The sequence below is a fragment of the Coenobita brevimanus genome, chromosome 89 (assembly GCF_032717465.1).
Source record: "Coenobita brevimanus isolate Jiangsu-jjx chromosome 89, ASM3271746v2, whole genome shotgun sequence".
In the NCBI taxonomy this organism is placed as follows: domain Eukaryota; kingdom Metazoa; phylum Arthropoda; class Malacostraca; order Decapoda; family Coenobitidae; genus Coenobita; species Coenobita brevimanus.
The window spans coordinates 14,210,197-14,227,009 of NC_137042.1; the positions used below are offsets into that span (position 1 = coordinate 14,210,197).

Below are 16,813 nucleotides of genomic sequence, written 5' to 3' on the forward strand. Positions count from 1 at the left end.
TCTCACTTGCATCCTTTAACATCAGCTCAACCCTTCTACCTACACGTAAATCCAGCGCACTTTTTCCCTGTAAACAAGTACACTAAGCCTTGCCAATGTCGCAATGTCGTAAACCCAACCGGACGCGCCCTAGATAAGCGCTATCTCTGAGGAGCCGGGGAGACTGTCGCTGGGCGGAGAGGGAAAAAATGGTTGGTGTGGGAGGGAGCGGGGGATGAGTAAATAGAAAGTGGAGAAGTAAGTGCAATGAGGGTCACAAGGAGGGAAAACACACTGAGAATAAATAGGCGAGAGAGAGAGAGAGAGAGAGAGAGAGAGAGAGAGAGAGGCGGAACGCGTGAGGGAGACAAGAGTGTGAGGCTGAAAACAAAGAAGAAGGACGTGAAGAGAAAAGGACCACAGAAAAGTGAGAGAAAAAGAGACAGGGATGGGTAGACAGCAATGGTATAAGGGTGGAGGAGGAAAATGGTGAGGAGGAAAACACAAAGAGCAAGAAGCAGAGGAATAAAGAAGGACGGGTAGGGGGAGGAATGGTGTGTGTGTGTGTGTGTGTGTGTGTGTGTGTGTGTGTGTGTGTGTGTGTGTGTGTGTGTGTGTGTGTGAGGGGGGAGGAGGGATAAACAAGGGAAAAAGAAAGACAGGGATGATACGGACAAAACAGAAGGGAAGCGAGGGGGAAAAAAATGCACAAAGGAAGATGGGTAGTGTAGTGGACACGGTGGAGGGAGAATATATGGGAATCTAAAAAAATAAATAAATAAATAAATAAATACAGTAAATAAAATAAAAGTATATACATGTGGAAGCGCTGGATCCTAATATGGGGCTTCGCTAAAGACTACGGCAATGAAGCAGTTTCCGAAAATCTTATGCAAGTGACTGACGAACAGATTCGTTCTTATAGATACTCCCGCATCTAAATATGGGCAGAAAAGAGGAACTATAAATAGCCAAAGAAGGGACAGGGAGAATACCTGCGTACAATGGTGAAAAGACGGCGAAGAGGAGATCAAGAGCGAGTGGGGGGGGGGTGGATGGGCAACTGAGAAAGGGTGAGTGAGAGAAGAAAATGGAAAGGAAAGGCAGAGGTAAAGGAAAATACTGACGAACGCGATAAGCGAGGAGGCAGAAGAAAAGGGACAAGGGATAGCGTTGAGAGGAAAGATTGAAGACCATACAGCACCGATTCCAAGCAAAGATATATGACTTGCAACTGACACAAACGGGGAAGATGCAGAGGTGGTTTTGACGTAGAAACTGTACTGGCACTGAAGTGGCCTTCCTGTTTACGTGGTGTTGGCACTGAAGTGGTCTTGGCATAGAGGTGGTCTTAGCACTGAAGTGGTCTTGGCGTTGAAGTGGTCTAGGCAATGAAATGGTCTTGGCATTGAAGTGGTCTTGGCATTGACATGGTCTTTTAGCACTTAAGTGGTCTTGGCACTGAAGTGGTCTTGGCACTGACATGGTCTTCAGCACTTAAGTGGTCTTGGCATTGACATGGTCTTTAGCACTTAAGTGATCTTTAGCAGTGAAGTGTTGAATTTGTCTTAGTGTTGAAGTGGTCTTGGCATTGAAGTGGTCTTTAACGATGAAGTGGTCTTTAGTATTGAAGTAGGCTTGACGTTGAAGTGGTCTTGGCACTGACGTGGTCTTGGGATTAAAGTAGTCTTTTGCGTTGAAATGGTCTTGGTGTTGAAGTGGTCTCGGCGTTGAAGTGGTCTCGGCGTTGAAGTGGTCTCGGCGTTGAAGTGGTCTTGGCGTTGAAGTGGTCTTGGCGTTGAAGTGGTCTTGGCGTTGAAGTGGTCTTGGCGTTGAAGTGGTCTTGGCATTGAAGTGGTCTTGGTGGTGAAGTGGTCTTGGGACTGAAGTGGTCTTGGCGATGAAGTGGCTTGGTGTTGACGTGGACTGCTGAAAGGCATGACCTAGAAAGGGAGGAAGGGTTGACCTCAAACTGGAAGTCCGTAAACCGTTAATGCTGTGAAACCAAATGTCTAACCTAATAAGAGTTAAATAAAGGCAGGAAGAAACAGAGAAACATCAATTAGAGAGGTACGGCACGAGAGACAATATGGAGAAAGACTGGGGACAAAAAGGCCCCTTTTAGTCGCCTCTTACGACAAACAATGATACTGGGGAAATATACCCCTCCTTCCCTCCCCAGAAGAGAGAAAACGACCAAAACAGAGTACCGTAGAGGGAGAAGAAAATAGGTAAACGAGAGGAGTATAAAGGAAGAAAAAAAAGAACAAAGGATAAAGGGAAGAGAAAATTGGCGAAAGAAAGAAGTAAATGGGTATGAAAGAGAGAGAGAGAGAGAGAGAGAGAGAGAGAGAGAGAGATGGGGGGGATTTGCAAAAGAGAGGAAACAGAAGAAAACGAAAGTAAGAGGAGGAAAAATAAGTGAGCATAGCTGACGAGGAGAGGGAGTACATGAGAAAAACAAAGGGAATACATATAGGTAAAAGGAGAGAGAAATCAAAACAATGAATAGGTCAAAGGAGGAGAGAGAGAGAGAGAGAGAGAGAGAGAAACACTAGAATATGAGGTAAGCGATAATGGAAAGCACCAGTCCGGCTGTGCTACTCATGTGGGTACGATGAGAGGTGAAGGGGGAGCAGAAGTAGAAAGTGGAAGAGTACGGTGCTTAAGGAGGGCGGTTCGGTGTGGCGGAGGGATGGCAGTGGTGGCGAGGAATTGCATCAAAGAGCCAGAATTATTTCCACTGTGAAAACGAGACACACAGCGAGAATTATACCCACTGTGCAATCAAGACGTGACAGAACACAAGCTTTACCGCTGAAATGAACACACGTGACACAGAGCTAGAACTATAACCAAAGAGAGGTCAAGTCACGGACAGATTATGATGAAGTTCTGTCCACAGCACCCTGAATGAACTCCAGGACTGAGAGTCTGGCTACAGAAAGAAAAACAGCGTACAGTATCGAGGCGAACCCGGCGTCCTACAAAAGGAGAATGGGATGGGAGGGTGAAGGGGAAGTGCCAGGCCCTTGAAAGTCCTCACAGAAATATTCTCTGTGTATGTATGTGTGTGTGTGTGTGTGTGTGTGTGTGTGTGTGTGTGTGTGTGTGTGTGTGTGTGTGTGTGTGTGTGTGTGTGTGTGTGTGTGTGTGTGTGTGTGTGTGTGTGTGCGCGCGCGCGTTTTTTTTTTTTTTTTTTTGGGGGGGGCCTACAATTTAGGCCTTGGCCCAAAACTTCAAGTGATCAGAGGGCCATACCCCATCATTCCTGTAAGTTTAGCCAAAATAGCATCGGTAGCTTTCGCGTAAAGTTGTTAACAGACAGACAGACAGACAGACAAACAGACAAACCGAGTGAAAACAATACCTGTCCCCAAGCCCTTCCGGGGCTGGGATGGGTAATAAATCCACCCTATCTTCTTTCAACTCCCATGTCACTAGCACATTCCAGTATCCATCTCTTTATCGGCATGTATTGAAAGCTATATGGCTTTTATTAACAGCTTTTATCGACATTAGTCTGCCAAGTGTATTTACTTGTACAGTATTAACTTTAGCGGTTATAACATGAAAGTTATGAAAAACTTTCTTTTCTGACAGCCATGTCCTTAAGATGATGTTCATCAAACAGTATGCCCATGGCACCACATATCGATTCACTGCCATCCTCCACTGGACCCATACCAGTTCTCTGATTTACCACACGTCACTAATATAAATCTTGGAATACTATTCTATCACACTAGTCTCAACAGCAAGGGAAAAAAAATATCAAATGAATAAGAACGGCTAACCTGGAAACCGAAGAAGCCGGTTGTTATTTTTATGATAGAAAAAAGAAAGAAAGAAAGAAAAGAAATCTTGATGACTGTAGACTGTTGCTGTTTTCGCTAAACTAACGTCGAACGTTCAGCTTGGAGAACTCGACAGAAAGAAGTGTTTGCATTTAAACAAATGTAGCTAAATTAAAAAATAAAATAAAATAAAGCATGTGCTTCTATAATTATTTTGCGCATAATAATGATGAACTATATCATTTCAATAAGTAAACGATAAGGACGACTTGATAAAATACACAATTAGCCGCATTTGATCCAAGAATATTGTTGAAATTGATCAATTTTCCGGTGATGGCGGATGTGCTGCAAGGAAAAAAAATGCAAGGAATCTCTTAAATCTTCTGCAAAGAAAATGCAAACAAGAAGACACTCTTCATGCTCCTGTCAGTGAATAAGTTAGTTAACTGATAGACCTCAGACATAATGTGTAGCCCAAGTAAGATAAATCCCAGACGATAATTAACATACAGTGTATATATATATATATATATATATATATATATATATATATATATATATACCGTAAATAATCTCTCTCTCTCTCTCTATACAGTATATATATATATATATATATATATATATATATATATATATATATATATATATATATATAGAGAGAGAGAGAGAGAGAGAGAGAGAGAGAGAGTTGGACAAAATTCAAAATAAAGCCATTAATCAATAATCCTGCCATTACGCAGAACCTTCCTCCATTATCAGTACATAGATATGTTGCTTCTTTAGCATTATCTTACCAATATTTTTACCGTAAGTGCTCTGACGAACTGGCTTCAATTGTGCCTCCCCTTCACATTTTCTCCCGTAATAATCGGGCAGCTCAGAGCGCCCATGAACTCACATTCTCTCTCCCTCAATGCAGAACCTCTGCTTATCAAAATTCATTTATCCCCAGAACTACTACTCTCTGGAATTCACATCCTGGGAGCTGCTTCCCACAAACATTTAATCCACTTTTATTTAAATCCAGTTGTTATAAATATTCTACGAATGGAGGATGCCTTTAGGTACATGGATTTTTTTTATTTCCTTTGTTTTTCCTACCTCCATTCTCTCTCTCTCTCTCTCTCTCTACTACTCCTCGGAATTCACATCCTGGAAGTTGCTTCCCACAAACATTTAATCCATTTTTATTTAAATTCAGTTGTTAAATACATTATATATATATATATATATATATATATATATATATATATATATATATATATATATATATATATATATATATATATATATATATATATATATATATATATATATATATATATATGAGGTCTAAAATCTCTACCTCTCAACTCAGTACAGCCATCTCCATAAATCAAGACCTACCTACGATCAGTGAATGGGGACAAAACAACCTTGTCTCATTTAATGCTAGTAAAACTAAATATATACAATTTACTAATAGACAGATATTGCTAGATTCGTATATTACCTTCAGTAATACTAATATTCCCATCTCCAAAAGTACTGAAAATCTCGGCGTCTCACTTAACAGTGCCCTCAGCTGGACCTCTCATGTTAGATCACTTGCTAAAACCACCTCAGAGAAACTTGGATTAATGTACAGAGTCCGTAACTTCTTCGCCGATGAGCAGTTAGCTATAATTTATTAGAGTCATGTGCGCTCTCAGCTTGAATATTGCTCACCCTTGTGGAATGGATGTGAAGAGGTTGCATTAAAACTAAAAGACAAAATTCAGAACAAGGCTGTTAGAATTATTAACAACCCTGCCATTACAAATAAACTACCTCCCCTACAAGTAATAAGGAATGTTGCCTCCCTTGCATAATTTTACATAAATTTTTATGGCAAATGCTCAGACGAAGTTGCGTCCATGGTGCCACCTCTCCATGGCTTCCCTCGTGCTACACAGGCATCTGGTTGCGCTCATGACTGGAATGTCACTCAGCGATATTGCAGAACTTCTGCCTATCAGAATTCTTTCATTCCCCGTACTGCATCTCTTTGGAACTCGCGTCCCCAGAGTTGTTTCCCTCCAAACTTCAACCTACAACTGTTCAAGTCTAACTGTTAAAGATATTTTATGAACAGAGGACACCAGTAAACTGGTGTATGGATTTATTTTTATTCATTTGATTTTCCTTCCTCTGCTCTGTTATTATATATATATATATATATATATATATATATATATATATATATATATATATATATATATATATATATATATATAATATAATATAGAAATATAATACGTATAATAATTATTATTATATAATATACCTATTGTATTTAAATATAAATACTGTATATATATATATATATATATATATATATATATATATATATATAATACATACTGTACATTCATATATATATATATAAATATATATATATATATATATATATATATAATACATACTGTACATTCATATATATATATATATATATATATATATATATATATATATACATACACACACAGTATATCTAACTATCTATAATATATATATATACACATTTAATATACTACATACATACATTCATATATATATACACATTTAATATAATGCATACATACATTCATATATATATATACAGTATATCTATCTATATATAATATATATATATATATATTCATTCATTGCCAGACGCCATGTATCCCAAACGGGGTGGTCAACGGCTTAGAGTTAATTGTTTTACAGGGAGGGGCACTAATCCTCCACCAACCCCACTTGACACGTAGGGATGCCAACAGCATCTGGTGTTCCCAGGCGGTCACCCATCCAAGTACTAACCAGATCCAACGTTGCTTAACTTCGCTGATCGGACGGGAAGCGGTGTACTCAACGTGGTATGGCCGTTGGCATATATATATATTTAATATACTGCGTGTATATATATATATATATATATATATATATATATATATATATATATATATATATATAATAGAAAATCTTAGCAGTTTGCTAAAAGTCTCTTAAAAGCAAACAATCCTGGCTAATTAACTAACGCAAGAATAATGAGCTCTGCGTCCATTTTTGTGGTCGGACGGGGCGCCCACCATACATTTATGTGCAGTGTTATCTGCAAATGACTTAGTGAAAAATCTAACGGCTTCTTGGTCACCAGGAAAACACAATATACAACGTTGGGTGGTAAATGGACGACTGACGGTCTAATGGGTTAATGTGCCCCAACCCGGTTTACATCCAGAGGAAGGTTGGGGCTACTTCTCACATAATACAACTCACAGTAGTACATGTAGTCACTATCGCATGCAATGCCTGAACTACGGAAAGTTTGTTTGCCTCAGGCCCCTACACTCTTGGTGATCAATAAAATAATACCTGATACACCAGCAGATACTATATTACTTATACAGGCATTAGTACGCTTCAACTGGTTTCGGTCTCCGTCCTAAATCTCTCCTCTGATGTTACACCCTCAGCTGCCTTACCCTCACTTACCACACATCACCGACTCTCCCCAGCCTCCCTCACTCGCATCTACCTACTTTCACAAGCCGCCATTATCCCTCCCCTCCCCTCACCCCTCTTTATGCCATTCCTCTAGTGGCCTTGCATTCCCATCAGTCATGTCCTTATTTCTCTCACACCCTTCCCTTACTCCTCTCTCTCTCTCTCTCTCTCTCTCTCTCTCTCTCGTCCCAATGGACGCAACTTCGAATCCCGGGTGGAGCAGCACGAGTTTAGGGATTTCAATTTCGTTCAAGCACACTTATGAATATATCGTAAGACCGGCCGACACGTAGAAATATCCCCGTTAATACCAATATTGAGACTGCCCTACCATTTATTCAATATAAACAGTGGGTATCAGCGCCGAAATGGTGACATGTGGAGTCCTCTGAGCCGCAATGAATGGGCTGTTAGGCATATGCCCAGAGTCGGACACACACACACACACACACACACACACACACACACACACACACACACACACACACACACACACACTTCCTCCAGAAATTACGAAATTACATTAACTAAACAACTCGACTATCACAAGAATTCGCATCACAAACTTCATGAGGAAAATTTGTAGTCCATAAACAGGAAGTGTGGCTACAGTGAACGGCATGCAGGGTTTGTCGTAACTGCATGATAAGACAGAGGCAAGATAATCTGTAGATAGGCGCTCAGATACGAGTTACGCTACCACAATCCTGGCTGAATCATATAATTGGGGCGAACTGGGGTAGGCTAATGAAGGTATGCGGAATGTGGAAGAAGATACGATATGTTGGCAGCAACAAGAGGCAGATGATGAAGTGAGAGGAAGGATTTGAGGTGTACACCTGCAGACACATAAATACTGATTCACTCCATATCGGTGGATAACGAGTTATATGTGACTTTCCAAACCCTGTGATGCCATCTCCAGAGTCCAGCCAACTTCCCAAAATATTATGTAAGGATCATAACTTTAGTCAATAACAAAAAGTAGATATTTTTACAGTCGCTAGGTAGATTTAACCCGTTCCGTCTCACGACTTTCATTTCAATCAGTTTTCCACCATGCGATTTTATTCAACCTAGGAAGGATCTCTGGTATGGAAAGGGTTAATAAAGTATATACCTACCTCCACTTGCTAATAAAATCTGTTCTAAGCTAAATAAAACAGTCTGCAGATAGGAAGACTAAGATGAACAAGAAGCCGTGCCAAGGCACAGCAAACACGTCCCCGGCAGTCATTTTAGTGCTGACGTATAAGCACAACAGGATATCTAGTCAAAGGTGTCACATATCAAATTTGGAATAAATCAGGTGAAAACTGACGATTCTATACTCATTTGAAATTGTAGGGCCGACCGACCTGACACTGACCCTACTACCGCAAACTGGAGGGTGACCCTTCCGATGTAATGAGGCATGTTATAGGATGCAGATTTGAAAGATGCACCTTTAGGTTTTAGTTTCCCGTCAATATGACGAATTAGAAGTTATGACGAAAAAACGATTTTTACCCGTAACCCACCTTTTTTTTTTTTTTATTACATTTGGGTGACCTACAGCCTGGGCTCTGACCCAATTTGGCCCAAAATTTAATCAGAACAGAAGGTCTGCGTTCATCATCCCTGTAATTTTAGTTAAAATCGCACCAGTAGTTTTCGCGTAGTTAACAAACAGACGGACAGCAGACAGACTGACAGACAAACAAACAGACAAACCGAGTGAAAACAATACCCGTCCCCGAGCCCCTCCGGGGTGACGACGGGTAAAAATGTTATCGGATTCACGAGGGTATGCAAACAATGATGACTTGAAACACTATCCAATGTGCTGTCTTAACAACTATGCTATTGTATGACTATGTAAACTAAATAATTAAAAAAAAAAAATAACTACCATACTAAGAATTACCTACCCGACTAAGAATCCCGTGCATGCCAAAAACTGGTGGCACAGCAGGCTTCATAACATCTTCCTTTGCAATATATTCTTTATGTTGCAACTTTCACACTGCCTTGTACGTTACTTATGTCGTTTATATCTAAGTGGTTTAAATTAATAACAAAATGACGATAGTAGGGTGCATGTGGAAAAATAAAGTGGTAAGAAAAGTACGCTACGAAGCTGATATGGGGTTGAAGTAGGCTTCGGCTTCTGTTTCAAATTGCCAGGATTTTCGCGCAACTGCTTCAGCTTCAGCTTCATAACTTTTACAACATCTGGTTTCGGCTTTGGCTCAGGTGACGAAGATTAACTCAAGCCCAGTACCAAGCAGCCGCTGGGCCAGTTAGTAAATATAATACACGGAGGCCAAGACATACCGTTTATCCCTTCAAAACCGTTTACAACGAATCACTCAGAACCACGATGGTTAAACATTAAAAATATTTCATAGGCGAAAGGAAAGGAATATAATAGAAAAATAAAACGTGGAGAGAAACACTTACGTAGCCGGTACGCAATTTTGAATACAAAAGTAAAGAGGGAGATACCGAAAGCAATGAGAAGTTATGAAATTACGGATGCTAGTGAATCGAAAGAAAATCCCAAGGGTATTTACCAACTGTACCGTACGAAAAATAATGATAGCATAGTACCTCTCAGAACAGAATCAGATATTACCAGTCAAGACAAAGAAATGTGCTCCATCCTAGGCCGGGCGCACATTGAGACGCAGGGCAGCGCAGAGCAGGGCAGACGCAGGGCAGGGCAGGTGTAGTGCGCACATTGAGAAGCAGTCTGTCGTCCTGTGCGGGTACTGTGGTCATGACTGTCGCTCAAGATTACTTACGAAACCTTAGGTCAGAGTCCGACTCAGAAAATGAATTTGAGAAAGTTATGTTATTATATGACATTTGTAAAGGAAAGAGGTCACTGTGGAGGAGTGAATACATAGAAAAGAGGAATACCCATGGGGCATTTGCTTTAACCTCAGAGTCTGATACAAGATACAAGAATTATTTCAGATTAAGCCGAGATCAATTTGAAGAAGTGCATAATATGATACAAAGTGACATATCCTCTGGTAAATTTCATTGTGCAATACAATTTGCATCATACAATTTTTTTCCTTGAATTGCTTGATATTTACTAACTACAGTAAATGCAATATCCCAAGAGCTAGTTTCATTACATATAATTCAGTAGTACCATCTGCCTGTCTGTCTGTCTGTCTCACACACACACACACACACACACACACACACACACACACACACACAAGATGCAACGGCATACATCAACGGAAAGCCTATATCTCAGTCGTATACGTATGCAAGTTCATGATATTATTTTTCATACAACAATATACTCACCATCTTTAAATTGTAGAGTGCATGCAATCACAGCCCATATCTTGTCTTTACAAGATCCCTTCATGTACTCAGGATGAGTAGTGTCATACAGCACTCTTTGTTGGCGGACAGCCTCTATAAGTTCCTCGGTGGACGACATCGTGAGTACTGTCAAAATGAATTGCTGTGCCGCATGTGCGCAGGAAACTGCGTTTCCAAGACTGCGTGGCGCAGGCCGGCACAGGTCTGCACCTAAGCTGTGCTGCCCTGTGTGCCCACGTGCGCGCTTACATTTCAAATAGTGAGATTCAATTTTCTGCCCTGCTCTGTGCTGCGTTGCCTGTGTCACCTGCGTCCCAATGTGCGCCCAGCCTAAGCGCGAACGTGGGCACGCAGGGTAGCTGCAGACCTGTGCCGGCCTGCACCACGCAGTCTTGGAAACGCAGTTTCCTGCACACTTGCCGCACAGCAATTCATTTTGACAGTACTCACGATGTCGTCCACCGAGGAACTTATAGAGGCTGTCCGCCAACAAAGAGTGCTGTATGACACTACTCATCCTGAGTACATGAAGGGATCTTGTAAAGACAAGATATGGGCTGTGATTGCATGCACTCTACAATTTAAAGATGGATAGTATATTGTTGTATGAAAAATATCATGAACTTGCATACGTATACGACTGAGATATAGGCTTTCCGTTGATGTGTGCCGTTGCATTGTGTGTGTGTGTGTGTGTGTGTGTGTGTGTGTGTGTTCTTACCTAATTTCTTACCTAATTGTATCTTTACAGGAATGAGTCAAGCTCGTACTGTCCCGTGTCTTAAACCATATTTATCGTACCTATCCTTAAATTTGTGAATTGTTTTGGCACACACTATTTCATTCGGTAGTGCATTCCATTGATCAATTGCTCTGTTTGGGAAACTGAATTTCCTTACGTCTTTATCACCTCTCTTCTTATGCAGTTTTATGCAGTGTCCTCTAAGTGATGCTTCTCCATATGTTAAGTAATCATTTATGTCTATTTTCTCCTTTCCTGATATGTACTTATATAGCATTATCATGTCACCTCTTTTCCTTCTCTCCTGTAGTGTTGGTAGATCCAGTTTATTTAGTCTTTCTTCGTAGCTTAGGTCCCTTAAGCTTGGTATCCATCTTGTAGCGGCCCTTTGAACTTTTTCAATCTTGTCTATATGCTTTATGAGATGAGGACTCCAGACTACTGATGCATATTCCAGGGTTGGTCTAATGAATGATGTTATTATCCTTCTTAGCATGTCTTCATTTATGTATGTGAATGCTATTCTCATATTTGCAAGCAGTGTATACATGTTCCGTACCTTCTCGCTGATGTGGTCAGCCGAAGATAGTCTGTTATTGATAATCACACCTAGGTCTTTCTCTCTTTCTGATGTGTACAGGGTTTTATTTCCTAACTTATAATCCCAATCAGGTCTTTTTCCACATTTACCAAACTTGATTACATGACACTTGTCCACATTGAATTCCATTTGCCATGTACTACTCCATTCATGAAGTTTATTTAATTCTTCTTGTAGCTCTTTACAAGAGTCTGTGTTAGTAATTCTCCTTTGTATTTTTGCATCATCTGCAAATATATTCAGATAGCTCTCATTTCCAGTGTTACTGTTTATATCATTTATATACACTAAAAACATGATTGGTGCCAGCACTGAACCCTGTGGTACTCCACTAGTCACTTCTTTCCATGATGAGTAGTTTCCTCTTAGTACTGTCCTCATTTCTCTTTTTATGAGAAAGTCTTGCATCCAACAAAACAGTTTGCCTCGAATTCCTCCTTGATGGTAGTTTCCATAAAAGTCTTTGGTGTGGTACTGTGTCAAAAGCTTTCTTGAAATCTTGATAGATACTGTCCACCTATCCTTCCCTTTCCTGTATTGTGTTTGTTACTCTGTCATAGTAGCTCAACAGATTAGTAACACATGATTTTCCTTTTCTGAAACCAAACTGTTTTTCTGTTATCATACTGTGTTCTTCTAGATGATTTACCCAAGCTTTTCTTATAAATTTTTCTAATATCTTGCTTACAACACTAGTCAGTGATACTGGTCGGTAGTTGAGTGGATTTTGTCTATTTCCTTTCTTGAATAAGGGGACAATATTTGCTTTTTTCCAAATATCAGGTAGTTTACCTTGACTCAAGGATTTCTTGAAAATTAAAAATAATGGTTTACTTAACTCTTTTGCACATTCTCGTAATACCCAACATGAAATTTCATCAGGACCACTTGCTTTTCCTCTGTCTAATCTACTTAACTCCTCCTGTATTACTTTTTCTGCTATTTGTGTATCTGGTAGTATGTGTGGACATGCGTGTTTCACATAGTCCCTCTCAAAATTTTTTTCTTCTGTAAAAACTCATTGGAAATTCTTATTTAGTGCTTCACAAATATCTTTCTCTTGTGTATAAGTGATTCCCTCATCCGTAATGGATTGTATTATATCTTCTACTTTGGTTTTGCTTCTGATATAGCTGTAAAACAGCTTTGGTTGATCACTACTTTTATTTATTATATCCTCCTCAAACTGTTTTTGGGCTTTCCTCCTTATTCTTGTATAGTCGTTTCTTGCCTGTTTGTAATTATTATATGCCCTTTCACTATTGTGTCTTCTGTATCTATTCCACAACAAATCTCTTCTTTCTTTTGATTTTTTACATTCTGTATTGAACCATTTCAGTACTTTCTTATCTGCTTCTTTGTGCTGTGGGATGTACTTCTGGACTCCTATTTCATAAAATTCACAGAATTTTTTATATACAGCATTTAAATCTTGTCCTCTAAGCTCATTTTCCCAATCAACTTCTAAGAAATAATTCCTTAGGTCTTGATAATTTCCCTTTTTATAGTTTAGGCTCATTTTGTAACTGTCATTGCTGTTTACTATGTCATATGCTATCCTTAAGTTATAATTTAGTACTGCATGATCGCTTTTGCCGAGTGGAGGATATATTAAACTGTCAATATCATTTTCTTGCCTAATAAATATTAGATCTAGCACTGAAGGTACATCAAGTCCTCTTTTTCTGGTGGTTTCCCTCACATGTTGTGTTAAGAAAAACTCTTGTACGAGATCCAGGAGCTTTTGGTCCCAACAGCTTTCTTGGCCATTTATATTTAGAGTATTCCAATTTATATTTGTACTGATGTCCCCAGTTAGTATAATTCTTTCCGATTTCTCTTCCATTTTATGTAGCAATGATCTTATACTCTGAATTGTACTCTCTGCCAGGTCCTCATATTCGTCTCTTTCCCATGTGTTTGATCTGGGTGGCATGTACAAATTGGCTACAATTACTTTACCTTCAGATGTGTCGATCTCTACTGCAATCAGTTCTACTTGTGATGGTATATCTAGTTTTATTACCTTAACTTTTAGATTTTTCTTTGTTAATATTATAATTCCTCCTCCTTTTTTTAAATTTCTGTCTCTTCTCCATATATTGTATTCCTCTAAGTTTAGTATGTCATTGGATATCCTTGGTGTTAATTTTGTTTCAGTTAGGCATATTATTTGTGGTTCATTTTCTCTGACAATCATTCATCTCTAGTAATTTAGATACCATTCCATCCACATTTGAGTACATCAACTTTTATCATCTTGTTTATATACTTGTCATGACATGGTTCTACTACCTTCCTCCTTTTTCTTCCATCCTGTTTGTGTACCACTTTCGTACCTGCAATCCTATTACTTTGTAAAAAAAAATTCTTCTTCTCCTCTTCTGATCTTCCCTCATTTTTTGTTTTTGCTTCCTCCCTTTTCTCTTTCAGTAATTGCAGTTCCTCTTGTATTAGGCATCTTTTTATCCATACATTTTTGAACTCCTCTTTTTCCATAAGATTCTTTGCATTTTTTAGTATCTCTTCCACAGTGTTTACACTCTGAAAAGTCACCTTTAGAGGTCTTGTGTTGCTTTTCTCATATTTCCCTAACCTTTTGTGTTCCTCTATGTCTTTACTACAGATTTCCTCTGATACTTCTTTCAGTAAGTTCATTACATTTGTCATCTCTTTTTTGTCTCTTGTGATCTTGTTTTTAACTTCTTCCTCTTCTATACCAGTGATTACTATTGATTTGTTTATCTCTACTGAATCTCTGACTAACTTTGGATTGTTTTGGATTATTCTTTTCACCTCCTTTTTAATGCTTTTTTCCTCCGCCCTTGTTTCTAAGTCTTTCTTTACTTTCACCATTTCAACATACGTGGTTTCTACATCATTTTTGTAGCTTTGCACAGCTTCATTCACTTGTGTTATCTTCTCAATATCACTGCTCTGGTCAATAAGACTGCTAACTTGCCTAATTGTCTCTGTGTCATTTTTGAACTCTTCCATAACACTCTCGTGACTGACTACTGTACTTGCCATTTCACTCATTTTCTTCCTAAGTGTACTCAATTCCACTGTTAGTTCACTGATGGTTGTGTCTTTCTTATTGGCCTCCCTTCCTAGTTTTTCTATTTCTTCCTTTTGCAAGTGCATCTGCTTCTTTATTTCATCAATTTCATTTTTGAAAGCCATTTCTAGTTTGTTTACACGTTCAACCAGTCTATTGTGAGTCTCTACTTCAACCAGTTCTTGGTAGAAATCATCATGTTGCTTTTTACCTTTATCCCTTTTCTGTTCCAAATTTGCTTTACTAAAGTATGTATCCATTTTGCAATACTTAAAGTGCAGAGCATGTACTTACAATCTCCGTGTTGTTGTAGTCTAAACAAACCTCAGAGATGGCTCAGCGTATTCTTTCGTCTTGGTTCTATTTCCTGTTTGAACAAGTCTTGTTTAAACTTATTATTTTTTTTCCTTTTAATATGAACAATCATTTAGTCTAACCTGGTACTGAGCCTGACTCATTCAAAGATACTAATTTAGGTAATGCCACTGGCCGTGATGATTCGGTACGGAGCGCCGGTGTCACACGTCAGCCTAGATTGAATCCCTGTGTGTGTGTGTGTGTGTGTGTGAGAGAGAGAGAGAGAGAGAGAGAGAGAGAGAATGGTACCACTGAATTGTAAATAACGAAACTAGCTCTTGGGATATTAGATTTATTGTAGTTAGTAAGTATTAAGTAATTCTATGAAAACTATTATATAATGCACATTGTACTACACAACGAAATTTATCAAAAATATTAACATGCCAACACCCTGTATCGTCATTATTTTTTCCATCATCATTACTACCCTTTTTCACTTATTCCTTCCTCTCCTCTTTCAAGGTTTCGTAAGTAATCTTGAGCGACAGCCATGACCACAGTACCCGCACAGGATGACAGACTGCTTCTCAATGTGCGCACCACGCCTATGCTGCCCAGTGTTGTCCTGCCCTCCCCTGCACTGTGTCTGCCCTGCTCTGCGCTGCTTAGAGTCTCAATGTGCGCCCGGCCTAAATAATTATTTCATATCAGTATTTACAAAGGAAAATCTAGACCTGATTCCTAAAGCAGCAAATATTTACAATGATGAATACGGAAAATGTTCTTAGTAAAATAACCATTAGTAAGGAGGACGTTTTGAAAGAAATTAATAAGGTAAAACCTCAAAAATCGCCAGGTCCAGACAATATAAATGCAAAAATTATAAAAGAAACCAAAGAAGAATTATGTCAGCCACTATTAACGTTATTTAATGACTTTAAATTTAGGAGAAGTTCCAGAGGCGTGGAAGACCGCAAAAGTAGTGCCCATTTTTAAAAAGAAAGATAAAGCTGCTGCGTCAAATTATCGTCCGATAAGTCTAACGTCAATAGTATGAAAAATATTAAGAGTCAATTTCGGCAAATAAGATTAGAGAACAATTAGAAAAATTTAATCTTATAAATGAAAGTCAGCACGGATTCAGGCAAGGGCGATCCTGCCTCACAAACTTCTTGTCATTCAGATCGGAGGTCTATGAGGCAGTAGATAGCAATAAAGCTTACGATATTATTTATCTGGACTTTAGTAGAGCTTTTGATAGGGTCCCACAAGAAAGGTTAGTTAGAAAGGTTCGAGCACACGGTATAGACGGCGATATCTTAAAATGGACAGAATCCTGGCTGAAAGGACGAAAGCAGAGAGTATTAATAAATGGAACAGGTCCGACTGGGAATTAGTAACTAGCGGTGTACCACAGGGTTTAGTACTCGGTCCCTTATTATTTATTATATATATATATAAATGTTCTAGACTTAGGAATCACTAGCAGTATCAGC

The 16,813-nt window shown here is 39.0% G+C and overlaps 1 protein-coding gene and 1 non-coding gene across 2 annotated transcripts in view; both read right to left on the minus strand.

Moving 5' to 3' along the window:
* LOC145411398 (uncharacterized) overlaps positions 1–16,813 on the minus strand; it is a 133,443-nt gene that overhangs the window by 9,640 nt on the left and 106,990 nt on the right. The gene's annotated exons all lie outside the window — the stretch shown is intronic.
* LOC145411476 (5S ribosomal RNA) lies at positions 6,551–6,669 on the minus strand. Its single transcript, XR_013899417.1, has one exon. It is a non-coding gene; the product is annotated as a 5S ribosomal RNA (ribosomal RNA).